Genomic DNA, 14,788 nt, shown 5'->3' on the forward strand with positions numbered 1-14,788 from the left:
AATAGCCCCCACGCTATTGCACTATCACCACCAGCCTGAACCGGTTTAATGAGGCTGGTTAAGATAAGATGACCTTTATTAGTCCCACAGGTGGGAAATTTGTTTCGTTACAGCAAAAGTGCAAAGGTATGTAGCAGAAATTAGAAAACACTGGAATGCAATAAAATAAAATAAAATACTATATACAATAGAATCAAATAGAATAATATATACAATAGAATAAAATAGAATACAAATGCTATATACAACTGAGTAAGAAAATACAAAAGTACAACTTTGTCAGAGAAAGAGTTGCACATATAGGAGTCTTATTGCTCATGTGTGGGTTTGATCAGCTGCAAAAGTCTTTGTTGTGGAGTCTGACAGCAGTGGGGAGGAAAGACCTGCAAAATCTTTCCGTCCCACACCGTGGGTGCCCCAGCCTTCCACTGAAGGAGCTGCTCAGTGCTGTCAGAGTCTCCTGCATGGGGTGGGAGATGTTGTCCAACAGGAATGACAGCTTAGCCGCCATTCTCCTGACACTGGCCCTTCGGATCAGCCTGTTCAGTCTCTTCCTGTCCCCTGCAGAGATGTTGCCACCCCAGCAGACCACACCGTAAAAGATTGCTGAGGCCACCACAGAGTCATAGGTCTTCAGGAGTGGGCCCTCCACTCCAAATGACCTGAGTCTCCGCAGCAGGTACAGCCTGCTCTGCCCTTTCCTGTAGAGGGCGTCTGAATTATGAGTTCAGTCCAGTTTATTGTTCAGATGAACACCAAGGTACCTGTAGCTGTCCACAGCCTCAATGTCCATACCTTGGATGTTCAGTGGTTGCAGTGGAGGATGTTTGTGCCTGCGGAAGTCTACCACCAGCTCCTTGGTTTTACTGGCGTTGATCTGGAGGTAGTTCAGCTGGCACCAGTCCACAAAGTCTTGAGTCAGTCCTCTGTACTCCTTGTCGTCCCCATCAGTGATGAGGCCGACTATTGCAGAGTCATCAGAGAACTTCTGCAGGAAGCACTGGGTGGAGTTGTGGGAGAAGTCTGCAGTGTAGATGGTGAAGAGGAAACGGAGCCAGAACCGTTCCCTGTGGGGCCCCCGTACTGCAGACGACCCTGTCAGACACACAGCCCTGAGTTCTCACATACTGTGGTCGGTCGGTGAGGTAGTCCAGAATCCATGTAGTGAGGTGATGGTCCACTCCAGAGTTCTCCAGCTTGTCCTTCAAGACCGTGGGAAGAATGGTGTTGAAGGCACTGGAGAAATCAAAGAACATAATTCTCACAGTGCTCCCAGCGGTCTCCAGGTGAGAGAGGGAACGATGTAGGAGGTGGATGACGGCATCATCCGCTCCAATGCCAGGCTGGTAGGCAAACTGAAGTGGGTCCAGTGATGAGCTCACCAGGTGCCGAAGCTGAGCTAGGACCAGCCACTCCAGGGTCTTCATCAGGGGGGATGCCAGAGCCACCGGCCTGTAGCAGTTGAGGTCCTTGGGGCGTGAAGTCTTTGGCACTGGTACAACACAGGAGGTTTTCCAGAGCTGTGGGACTCTTCCCAGCCTCAGGCTCAGGTTGAAGAGGTGCTCCATCACCCCACACAGTTGGTCCACGCAGGACCTGACCACCCTTGAGCTGATGCCATCTGGGCCCGCTGCCTTCTTGGCTTTAATCCTCCTCAGTTCCCTCCTAACCTGGGTGGTTGAGAGAAACAGACTGGAGCCTTGTGTTGAGTGTGCATTGGATGCTGTTGTTGGGGGTGGGGAGGAGTGAGCAGGGTGAGTGGAGGAGGTGTGAAGTGTCTGAGGTGTCAGAGGTGAGACAGCAGCAGTGGGGGTGGGTGAGTCTGCAGCCGATGTTGTAGACTGTCTCATGGCTGAATCAAATCTGTTAAAGAAATGATTCAGTTCATTTGCCCACCTCACATCCCTCCCAGGCAGAGAGTTCTGACCTTTGTGGCCCGAGATGGTTCTGAGGCCTCTCCAGACTTCACCAATGTTGTTTTGTTGAAGCTGGTTCTCCAACTTCTGCCTGTAGCTGTCCTTCCCATTCCTTATCAGTCCTCTCAGCTCTCTCTGCACCCTTTTCAACTCCTCCTTGTCTCTGGATTTGAAGGCCCTCCTCTTCTGCTTAAGGACGGCTTTAATGCCTGGGTTAATCCACGGTTTGTTGTTGGAGAAACACCGCACAGTCCTGGTAGGCACGGTGTTATCCACACAGAAGTTTATATAGTCCGTAATGCATGTTACCAGGCTGTCGATGTCCTCTCCGTGGTCGTCACAGATCACCTCCCACACAGTCGACTCCAAACAATCCTTAAGAGCAATCCGGTCTTCTGTTGTCAGGACTGTCACATCGTGTGGTCTTCAGCTGCTGTAACCCATCTGCTTCAACAGTCAACGTGTTGTGTATTCAGATGATCTTCTGCATACCTTTATGGCAACCAGTGGTTGTTTGAGTTACACTTGCCTTCCTGTCCTCTGTAAGCAGCTTGGCCATTCTCCTCTGACCTCTCACATCAACATTGTATGGCACCCAGAGAAATGCAGCTCACTGGATATTTTTTTCTTGTCAGACAACTCTCTGGAAACCTCTGAGATGGCTGGAAAATCCCAGTAGATCAGAAGTTTCTGAAATAGCTTGGCTGGCACTAACAACCATGCCATGTTTAAAGTCAGATAAATCAGCTTTCCTCCCCATTCTTGAACTTCAACAGGTGGTTTAGACTGTGTCTTTATACTTAAATGCATTAAGTTGCTTCCATGTGATTGGTTGATTTGATATTTGTGTTAAAGAGTGGTTGAACAGGTGTGCCAAATACAATGATCTCTGCACGATTAACATAAAATTATATATTTATTTAAATGCATATGGTCATGGGCCAGTTGCCTTGAGAGCAGCCTGCTCACAAAAACTAGCATTTTAACAGTTTCATTTCAGAAACAGACACACCCAGCCCACACTGTGAAGGCCACTGTGAATTATGCACTGTTAGTACTGCTGCTTATGTCCCAACTGCTAAATTTTGCATTTACACTTTATTTTAAACATTGTGAATGATAGCAAAATAGTCTAAACTGTAAGAAACTCAAATACTCCTTTAAAAATTGTTCTTCACTTAACCACAAGTCATGGAAAATTGCCTCCCTGTGCACTCTGTTCTGACCTTCATCATGTTAATACTCATTCAAAGACATTTATGCTGTGTGTGACCATGAAAACTGAAATCCTCCCACTCCCCTCGAATTCGTTTTATTCTGCAGTGCTTCTACCACTAGAAGCACGCCAGACGCACACACGCACACACAGGCACAAAGAAACACGACGATCTCCAGCCAGACAGGAAGCACCCCCACCTCCTCTGTTCCTGTTTCTCATAGTGTGTACAAGAGTGTATGTGTCTGTGTGTCCGCGCTCACTCCTGCTACTTTAGGCAATCAGCAGGAGGCAGAATGAACAAGGCAGGAAAAAACTACACAAAGCCAAGAGATAGAAGATACTGCTGTACAGAAGCAATATTATTAGTGAGGGAGAAAAATATGCAGAAGATTATACATTGAAAAAGAAAGCAGTCAGAAACATGTGATTGTGGAACAATGCTGGCAGTCAGGCTCTTTTCTTCACCTCTCTCTTCCCTCCCTTCCTTTCCTCTGGTAGACGGAGGGAGAGGCTCAGGCAGTGTAGACACTGATGCAGACACATTTAAAATAATTGCATTTGCTTTTAGAATTACACGGCAACACAAACAATCATATTTTTTTTTCAGTTTGCTGAAGCTGTGTGTCATCCAGACCTTTCAAACACTGCACGAAGTAACCTCATACCAGAATATTATCCGGGAGTTTCAATTAGGGAGGGCCAAAACTCCTCTAACATACTTGTACAGTGTTTGTCCTGCACAATAAAGAAAGTCACAAATGTATCCAAGCTTCCTGTTTTAGAAGTCAAAGCTCCCTGTTTAAAATGAAAAGAGGAGGACCACTTTGGGGGTTTGCACAATTTCAGAGACATAATGAAAAGTCGCCGTCTTATTCGTGTTAGAATTATCCTTATGCTGCTATCACCAGCCTGTGTTAGATGCCAAGTATAAGCAGGAGAAATAATTCAGCAACAAAACACCTGTCATTACTTTTCCTGCTATTATTTCCTTTCTCTCACCCCACCCTGGTGAGCTGGTTTAGCTAGGACAATCTGGTTGAAGCCAAAAGACTTCACACACACAAACAAACACAAACGGACTAACACAAGCTACTTTCCGTTGGATTTGCATCCCTAGATTTCCATTCATTTGCGTGAGCATCTGGCCACAGGAGGCACAGAACTTCATACACAGAGAGCCTAAAGAAAGTACACACAAAACAGAAAATGAAGAAACCGAGAGCAGCGACTGCGTGATTTAGGCAGCAAAAGGTCTGCGGCTTCCTAATGCATAAAAAAACCAGTCAGTCAAAAAGGAAATGACAACTGGAACTGTAGGTCTGATAAGAAGGCCAACATTGAAGATCTGCAGTTAGTCATCATGTTTTATCAGCAATTTCTTTCTAAGCTGATGAACATGGATCACTCACAAAAATATGCATACATGCAAACACACGGTTCCCGGCATTTTCACAATGGGCATGTTCTCTAATCACCTAATTATTAGCAAAACAAATATTTTGAGATCAAGGTGATATTGAAAGCCAGACGCTGTACACTAGTCTGGCAGTGTTCATCCTTTTCACTCTTGCACAAAGAAGCAGATAACAGTACTGCTGGTGGGTTAAGAGCCTTCTACGGCCACACCCACCACACCCAGCTCTCAATCAAGTCCATGCTCTTGGCACAGCAATGTTAAACTACCTGTGCAACCTCTGTAGGATCCAGGCATTTACCTAGAGTCACTACATATTACCAGTAGTGACTCTGACCCTAGCCAAATGCAAAAATGAGTGAAGTAAAAGTCAGAAAGGAAGAGGAGGGAAAAATGTGAGTGGCCTCCACTTGTAAAACCAGTTTTGTGTTGGGGTTTGTCTCATTTTTGCCCCTCTAGTGCACCTGTTGGTAATTTCATTAATAAAAAAAGCAGCTTAAATTGATCAACAACCCCCCTCTGCTATTTAACTGACCAGATCAATATCCCAGAAGTTAAATTGACTTGATGTTATACTCCAAAAGAAAAACTGTCCCTTTAAGAAATCCAGTGAGCTAAGCTCAAAATGTGTGTAAGTTTCATGCTTATAGATACAAAAAATATACAGTTACTTGCTGTACATGACAAAATGCTCTTGTTGGACAAGCTATTTTCATTGTGCTCGACCTTTGTGCCCCTCGACTGTTGGAAAGTGAATTTGTGAGTCCAAAAATAGCAAAACACAAAATTCCTTTTGTGAAACACAAAACTTACCATGCCTGTTAGCATGCGTATTCCCTGATATCAGACTGACAACACAATCTGCAAACGGCAAATATTGCATTTGCCATTTGTACGGTAACAAATGTATATATCATCATGTGTACATGAACGCAGTGAAAATACTCTTATGTCTAACATTGTGTGGCCAGAAATAGGCTGCTGGCCAAACTAATCTTCCTTCCTTCACGTAAACACTATCTCACGCGAGGGCAAACACGCACACGCAACCGGCTTCCCGTCCTTGGAACAAAGATAACCCCCCCCCCCCTCAGCCTGAACTGTTGCACCCAAGTACAAGAAGACATATAAAGAATCCAGAAAGACCAAGCAAGATAACAATGGTTATCCTGGAGCACCCTGCTCAGACAGAGACAGCTGTACTCGTGTTTTGGCGGCTCAGCTTCCTTTTTTGGGACACGTGCTGTAAAGTAGAAGGCTTAATCTAAGGTAAGGCTAAAAGTAAGTCTCCATAAATCAGGATAATGTGCTTTGACATGGTATTAAATTGTGTGTGCATGTGTGTGTGAGAGAGTGTGTATCATCCCCCTGCACTGTGGTGAAGGCTGCAGGTCAAAGGTGAGGTATTATTATAGCAGTTCACATTTACACACACAATGATTACACTGTCTGTGTCTTACAAAAGTCCCCAGTTTACTAGCCCCTCTGATTACCCGTGTTTACTTATGAACACGAAGCAGATGCCATGGCAGTGTGGTGATTTTGTTTGGGGGGCACCATTTAATTAGCTTGGTCCTGGGAGCAGGGGGTGCATGTGGTCAGTGGTTTGGGTTGTTAGTGGGTGAAATGGAGGCTGGGGGATGGAAGTATCAAGAGTTGATGTCTGGGATTCCTCGTGCTACAGCCCGACCAAAATAACCACAAGAACCATTTGAAATTCTTCTCCCTCTACAAAATGCATGTACATGATGTATAATGCTGTTGCTTCTCTTCGTGTAGGATATTTCCCCTGCATGCAAAATGTGTTTTGTGAAATTGTGTCTTTAGGCACTTTCTTAATAGCAGCCTGTCACAATAACACATCATTTTTTCCCATTTATTTAGCTGAATCTTCAAAAAGTACCAAAGATAACACACCAACAAAGTGATTCCCACAGAACTATCATCTAAAAATTCAGCACAGTGTGTACTGTGCCCTTAGAAAATTTGAGTAAACTGGACGAGTGGAAGACGAAAGAAGGCCTAAAAATTCTGAATGAATAGAGTTTAAAAGTCATGCCGTTAAGAAATAGGATAAAACCCTATAGACGGGATCTCAAAGATGCATCCAGCCCTTCAGTTGTTCTCATCAGAAATGGTCCCAGTGGAAGGGTGGCTTTGAAGAAGCAATCATTAAGCAAGTGAAACAGAGAGAAAAGTCTGAGGTATTCTAAATTACACAAGAACTTGAGCTAAACAAGAGCTGGTGTTACAAAGGGATGTTGTTCCAAAGTTGGAATTTTTGGTTAAAATCATCATCAGTGTGTCGAAGGTTGGTCTGGAGAGAGGTACAACAGTGAGTGTCTACAGCCATCTGTTAAACACAGCAGAGGCTCTGTTATGGTTTCTCAGCCAGTGGTGTTGGGGAGCTTGTCAAAATTGATGGAATTCTGAACACACAAAAGTGCCATTGGATTTTAATCCACCATGCCATACCATATGAAAAGCATCTGGCTGCCAACAGCTTCGTTTGCTGGAGATCAGCATGGCTATGATCCCATGCACATAAATGTAAAACTCCTTCAGTGTGTCATTCAAGCTCAGCCATGGATTGGCCTCCTCAGAGGCTGGACATCAACGTTATTGAAGCAGCGTGGAATCATGTTGACAAAGAACGAAAGGCTGCCAAGATCCAAATGTAAATGTCCTGGAGAACTATACCTAAAGAGTACTTAAAGAAATGACAAGAAAATTGCCATGAGAAAGTTCATGCTGTGCTGAAAAATAAAGACGTCATTAGAAAGCTTGTTGGAATTACACAAATTGTTTTGGGGGTTTTTAATGCTCTGATAAATCAATGCAGCTATTTCTTGTAGAAATGTGGAGTGGGTCAAGAGCCATGGAAGTGTATTTCCAACTATATAAAACTAATTCTTTGCAGCCTCTCATTTGTCAGTGCAAATTAATGAATGGAGACTCCATGCATTCCAGGAGAAGTGTGTAGCTGTCTGCATCCCCGGACCAACAAAGGGAGTTGCCTCTAACAAGGCGTGGCTCTTGCAAATAAAGAGCGCAGTTTTATTTTATTTTATTTTTTGTTATATACTTTTATTTGATTTTGTCACACAGTGAGTGTGACCCAAAGTTAAGCCGCAAGTTGTCTCATCTGTTGACCGGCATATATCAATTCACTGTACGCTATTAATTAAATATGGCTTAGAAGAGTAACATCATTTATTTGCATGCGTTATCCCTTGGGCAACATCCACAGTCATTTATGCCCACACATACACAAAGTAATCCTTATGGTGTCGTGAAGCTGTTTTGCATAGCCTGTATTTAATCCTAATGTGGGAGTGGGTTACTTTGCATTTCCGTTGCATTGACAAAATGACAAACAATCCTTTTTCTGTTAGTGTTGAAGGAACCTTAAAAAAGGCAAAAATGTGTGAGACACTTTTGAGTTTACTAAATTTAAAAGAAACACATCTCTGCCAATGTCCAGAAACAGAAGCCATGTGGGTGCAGTTTAAGACAGTCTCCAAGGGAATGACCTTTCATGTCTATAGCAACTGAGAATATCATATGAGAAGAAGAAAAAGGAGGAGTTCAAACAAACAAAAAAAAAGTGAAGAGGGAAGATCTGAAGCAGGAAGATCATCGAGGTCAAATGAAAACTAAGTAATTCTGTTTCTGGAAGCGTATCTATAGACGCAAGCTCTGCTCTGTCACTCTTATTAATAACACCACAGCTCAGTCAAACAAATCTTTGTTTTACTGAGTTACTCTAGGAAAAGAAAAAGTGAAGAGTTCACCCTTCAAAACCTCAAATAAAATCCACAAACACTTTGTTTCCAACTGTGTTTCATTTTCTTCACACTGACTTGTTAACTTCATATCCTGGTAACACCCAAATATTTTTTTTTCTAAACAGCTTACTTCCTCTTTCCTCTTCACTTGGGTGACATCTCTGGCCCACCGCATACACACACCCACACACGCACACACACACACACACACACACACACACACACACACACACACACACACACACACACACACACACACACACAGAAAACTCCCTCTGCTAGGAAAATTGTGAGTTATGTTAAGACTGGCCGTTTGTGTAAATGTGTGTGTGGTACTGCTCCCAGTGTGATGGCTTGGGTTTTGTGCTGAGTAACTCTGTGACTGTCTGTGTGTCTGTGTGTGTGTGCATGCGTGTGTGTGTGTGTTTGTGTGTGTGTACCACTCGCTGAATAGACAAAATCCGCCTGACTTCATTATGTGGTATCTGGTTGGCTCGTATTGCCTGTGTAATACCGAGATTTGAAGATGGTGTCAACACTGAAAAGCTACCAAAACATAATGCCCCATATACTTAAAATGCCCAGAGGAGCTGCACGTAATGGTGTTTGTTGATGGTTAATGGTACACACACACACACACACACACACCCACACACACACAAAGGGAAGTCCATTTTTTGTCATATCATCTTTCCTCCATTCAAATTATTCACAGAAATTGTTTTATGTTTGCACATCCTATGTTCATAGTTTTAATCCCTTTAAAGGTCCCCACAGCAGATCATCTTTCTCGATCTCATCCTATCCCTGGCATCGTCTTCTATCACACCAACCCTCTGCATGTCTTCACAGTAAGAAAAAAAAGCTATAGATTGTACAGCTAAAAACTGGCAGCAGGGTTGACATCGCCTTGCTATAAAACACAGCCACCATATTGTAATTGTTTTTAGTTTTTACTGTAATTTTTTACAGGAACATACTTTTTTTTAAATGCTGTAGTGGTGCTGTAAATCTTTACACCATTCTTTGCAGTAATAATGTAATTTTTAAAGTGTGTATATGTCTACTAATACTGTAACTTTATCTTTAGTACAGTGATAGTGTCATTTCTACAGTAAATTATCTTGTGAAACTGCAATATTTGAGAGAATATTTGAGAATAATTGAGCCCAGAGGAAATTATGTAACCATGTAATGTAATTATGTAACTAGTTGACTACACAACTGTCCTATCAGTGTTGTAAAAACAAACAACTTCTTGAAAAATCTAAACTTTTATTTAAAATATAAGTTTTACATTCACAGACATATTATCAGTCTTCTTAATATTTTGTTAAAAACACTGATGTATTTATCACACAATTACACTGTAATTACACAGTGTGGCGCATCGATCACACATTCATAACACATTGAGTCAAACACTACATCCATTAACATCCTCTGACGTCTTCCTCTTTTCCTCTCTCACTGCGCCCCAACATGCCTTCCCACTCTCTTCCTTTTCCTCCATCTTCGGCCGACAGTACAGTTTTCACCTTGTTGGTCAACAACACCTGAGGCAGTTGTTGATGACCCAGGCCCCAACTGTTCCAGTATGGAAATCTCCTTCTTTATGATCTGCGTTTTTGATCCCTCCAAGACTTTAGAGTAGACGCCCTTCCTGATGCAACTCACCCCATTTATCAGGACTTGTGATTGGCACAAGAAGTACACTGGCACCAGTGAAACCATGATCCTATATTTTGCAAAGATAATGTACAATTATATTTACCATTTAAACAGACTGGCACTATGCACCCCTGCAACATGACAGCTTATTTTATAACTTTTTTTTTTTTTTAATCATGGATATGCTGAGCTTTAAGTCTCTTTTCTATACCATTTTAACACTTAGACCCCTGACATTAAAGGGTGTAAAGGGCAGGGGAGGACTTGTGAAAAGGAAACAGGACGGACATCAAAGCTATTTTAAGTACACTCTAGTTGTAATGCTGTTTTTCTCTTCATACAGTCATTACAGTCACTAGGCTCGTCTTAGTGAAACTGACTTTTGGCATCACGTGTGCTCCACTTATTTTCTGTGCAATTTGCAGTCATCTTTAGCTGTGTTCCTTTCGTCTTAGATGACACAGAAACATGTCTGAGAGGAGATCAACAAGCTGCCACACACGTCAAAGCAGTGCACAAAGCTTATTAATGGTTTGTGTGAATAAGTGTGACAGTTAGCAAAGGGAGGGCCAACACAAAGAAAATATCACATTACAAAGTCTGAACACTGCAAACAGTTGGAGGAGGGGAAGGCGCATACACTGAAAAATCACACAGACACACAGGTTCGAACCTTATAAATGTGAATGAGTGCTTACTATAACAGTACTAGGTAATGCTATTAGACTACTTTGGCTTTTAACACATTATATCCAAGGACACATGCACATACTGGAGCAAACAACATATCTCTTTTGTTTCGCGGTTACAAAGGCGGACAAATGATACTCTCGCAAACAATCACCTTTTCCTGTGATACCAGAGAGCCAATAAGGCAGCCTTGTTCATAAAGTTTAAACGTGTTTGAACACAAACAGCTGCGAACTGTGAAGACCCACTTAATGTGGTGTGTAATACACGTGAACAATGAGAAGAGGAAAAAGGGTTTATATTTTAAATCTGCAGTTTAAAAGTAAAGATTTCAAAGTAAATGTTTGTGATTTGTCATTTTGGTCTATTTTAAGATGAACACTAGCTGTATTGTTGAGGTTACAGTCACTGAATTCTACAGTCCTCCTGAGTCACTGGACTTCTCAATATATTATTAGTCATGTACCCAAATTTATTGTCATTACAATGAAAACAGTGAGATGGAAATTCCATAAAAAGCAGCTTTAATTGTACAGGATTACGACACGGTTGGTCAGAAATATTTTGACTTCAGTAGTGGCTACTGTTGGCTTTGCTATGTTTGATTTGGCAGATTTTCCTTCCTGGTGCAACCTTAAAGGGATTGGTGTTTCCTTCCAGGATCGATATGGGAAGCTATTACAATACACTATGAATCAGGAGTGGGAAATTCATTTTCTCAAGGGGTCACATGAGAGACACAATAAGTTGAACTGAGTTCTGCTCAATTTTAATTTTCTTAATCTCTTGTTGTTCCGGCCCTCCACAACAGTCCATGATTCTCACATATCCCCTTACGAGAAATTAATTGCACACACCTGCAACTTCAGTTCAAGACTTCTAAACCTGAAAATTTGTACCCCACACCCCCACCCTGCACACGTTGGAGCATAATTAAAACAACAACGCTCCCTGGTGGACACACAAGTTGTTTTAGAACAGTTCATTAGGTTTTTTCTCCGTGTACTGTGTATATTTTCATAGAAATGTGGCATTATCACCACTTTTATAACATTATATTATCTTACATTATAAGATAACGCATTAATTAAAATTTTAACTACATTAGGTCCACCGTTACCACAGCATGTGTCTCTGTTAGCTTCTAGTGATACAATTCCCATCCATGGATAGAAAAAGTCATTATCAAAAGTTATTTTCTTCTGTAACACATCTGTGTGAAAGGCCATCATATCCACATCCTCCTGAGACCCAGTAATTCATTTTTGTGCACTGTAGTACACATTTAGTTTTTGCTTGTATCACTCACACTCTACATGCCACTCTGTTGAGTCCTGATGTTTCTTAGAGAGGTCAACAGCACCTGTAAAATGATGTCACATGTGTGGGGGTGTGGCCTTCCCAACTCTCTTTTTCCTACCTTTCAAAATGGCTGGCATGCCCACAAGCACATTTTATGGAAGAAAGACATGTAAGCATGATATCTACATTTAAGATATTTTTTTAAACTCAGATTTTGATTAATTTTCAAAAATAAACATCTAGTAAGTAATTTGAGGGGGTTTTCAGACCTAACTTTATTTAGTTTCACGGAGAAAATGACTAATTTATTAATGTGTACTCTGGTGCACGTCAGGACTTTGTACTTAAATTTATTTCACTTTTTTCTAAACAACTCTTTGACAGAGGCAGAAAGAATTCTTAACACAATCATTGAGGGAATTTCAGACATAGATCTTTCAGAAGATGAGAGTCATATGAGCCAGATAGGAGAGGGTGAAAACCCAGAGAGAGCCAGACAAAGATTATCAAGATGCAGGGTGTAATGGAGAACGACACAGGGTCAGCTGAAATCTGCCGTCATCCTATCTGGTACAAAACCAGCATGTAGGAGAATCAGGAATTTTTGATTTTGAGTGAAAAAAGTATGGGTAACGTGCAGAAATGATTTCCAGTAAATTGATTTAACTTATAAAGATAGTGTAAATGTGTTGCAAGTGAACTATATCGGATATTGGAGTATCTAAATTTTATTTTGCTAAATAATTTTCCATTATCTTAGGTTTATGCCTTTGTTGGAAGAATGCAGAATTGGAGATGATGGTACCCTAATGACACTTAATGATTGGAGCCCACAGCAGTATTTCCAGCAGTACATTGACAAAAAACTAATTCAGGACTTGTCCTTGTTGACCAACCAGCGTATGGTACAGGATTCAGGGTGTAGTTTAAACACAACACCAGAAGAAATCAATAGCTTTTTAGGAATCTCAGTGTACATTGCATGCCTTGGATATCCGAGAATTAAAATGTACGCAGTTATAGCTGATTCCATGACATGTGGTCATTTCTACAAGATCAGGTCTTCGCTGAAAGTAGTCGATGATCTGCCAGAAAATGAGAAAAAAAAAAGGATCTCCTGGGGAAAGTCAGACCACTTCTAAAGAGAGTCCTTTAGGTTGCCTCAATCTGCCCAGGCCAACAAAGGTCTGTATGATGAACAGATCGTTCCATTCACTGGCTGTCCCAATTCACAAGTCCCAAGACCTGCAGTGGTTGCAAATATAATATCGACATGGGAGGGGTTGACCTATCTGATCACATGCTCAGCTTCTACAGAATATCTAGTCGGACCAAAAAGTGGACTGTTCGCACCACACGTTATTTCATTGATTTGGTCATCACCAACTCCTGGCTTCAGTACCAACAAGATAGCGAGGACATGCAACAAGCTCAGAAGAACTCCCAATACCTGGAGTTCAAGCGCCTCTTGGCTGAGGAACTGATAAACAAGGGACAAATATATGAACAAGACCTGAATAATACCAGTGATGAAGAGTTCTCTCTAGAAATCAAGAAAAGGATTGAATTTTGTTAGTTTCACATTCGTGATCAATGAACTCCCCTTGTGCACTGTAGTGCACATGTTGTAAAATTTTAATAAAATTAGTTAAAAACAAAATTGTTTTTGCAATGTGTCTTTTACCAACCCAACACTTGATTTATATGGAAAAATCAAAATACTTTTTTTTCCCCTGGGTCTCACCGAGACCCCTGTTCGCTTAATGAATAAATTGTTAAAATGCTAAAATGTCTTTGTTACAACAAAGAATTACTCAAACAATCACAAATTGTCCTCAAAGTTTATCTCACAGACAAATTGCAGTCGACATTGGTTAATAATCTGAGGCTATCTAACTCTATCCTATTACTGATTAGTGTAATCTAACATCTTTGTGAATAAAATTTAACAAATTAATTTCCTCCTTGATGCAGCTGTGGCATCTTTAAGAGCGATAGGGTTGTCTTCATTGTGTAACGGTGAAACTTTTTACTTCATCAGTATTGTTATCTGCCTGTTGGCAGCGTGGACACCTAAGTTGACTGATATCACAGGTGTATCTACTAAAAATCGCGGATGAGTTTTAACCCTGGTGACCTCAACCTCAAGGTCAAAGTCAGAGATCAGGTTTTCTGAAAGTCTTTTGAATTCGACAGCACACCATAGGATTTTCAGATTGATATCAGAGGTGCCTTCACTAAAAATCTTAGACGAGTTCAAATCTCAGTGACCTTGACCTCAAGGTTTTTTGAAAATCTTGTGACCGGTTACAGAAGTAGTTTTAGAATTTGCAATTGTTATACTATGTCTACAGTGACCTCTAGTGGCCAGTGTCTTGTTGTTGCTTTTCGCGGGATTTGGACAGGATATAAACAGGAAGTAACAGTGATCATAATTAATAATAAATAGTGGAGAATACTGGATAAAATAAGAATATGCTTCTTCCTGCTTCTTTAATGTATCATGTTTTCTTGTTAAAATTTCCTTATGTCCTATCCTTTTCCTTTTTTCCTTTCTTATGTTTTTGTTTTGTTTTAGTTTTTAATCTAGCTGCTTTACGATTGTAACATGCTCGAAATAAAGCCTCACAAGCTGATGTATGTAAGGAAAAATTCCTCAAACCGATCCTGAGTGTTTGTATTCACAAGACCGGTACAAATGATATATCTATTGTTTATGTATGTATGTATGTATGGAGTTATTTATTTATTTCCATATTTATTGCTGTGCTCAGTACTGTATTGAGTA

Source organism: Astatotilapia calliptera, chromosome 4 (genome assembly GCF_900246225.1).
Source record: "Astatotilapia calliptera chromosome 4, fAstCal1.2, whole genome shotgun sequence".
Classification (NCBI taxonomy): domain Eukaryota; kingdom Metazoa; phylum Chordata; class Actinopteri; order Cichliformes; family Cichlidae; genus Astatotilapia; species Astatotilapia calliptera.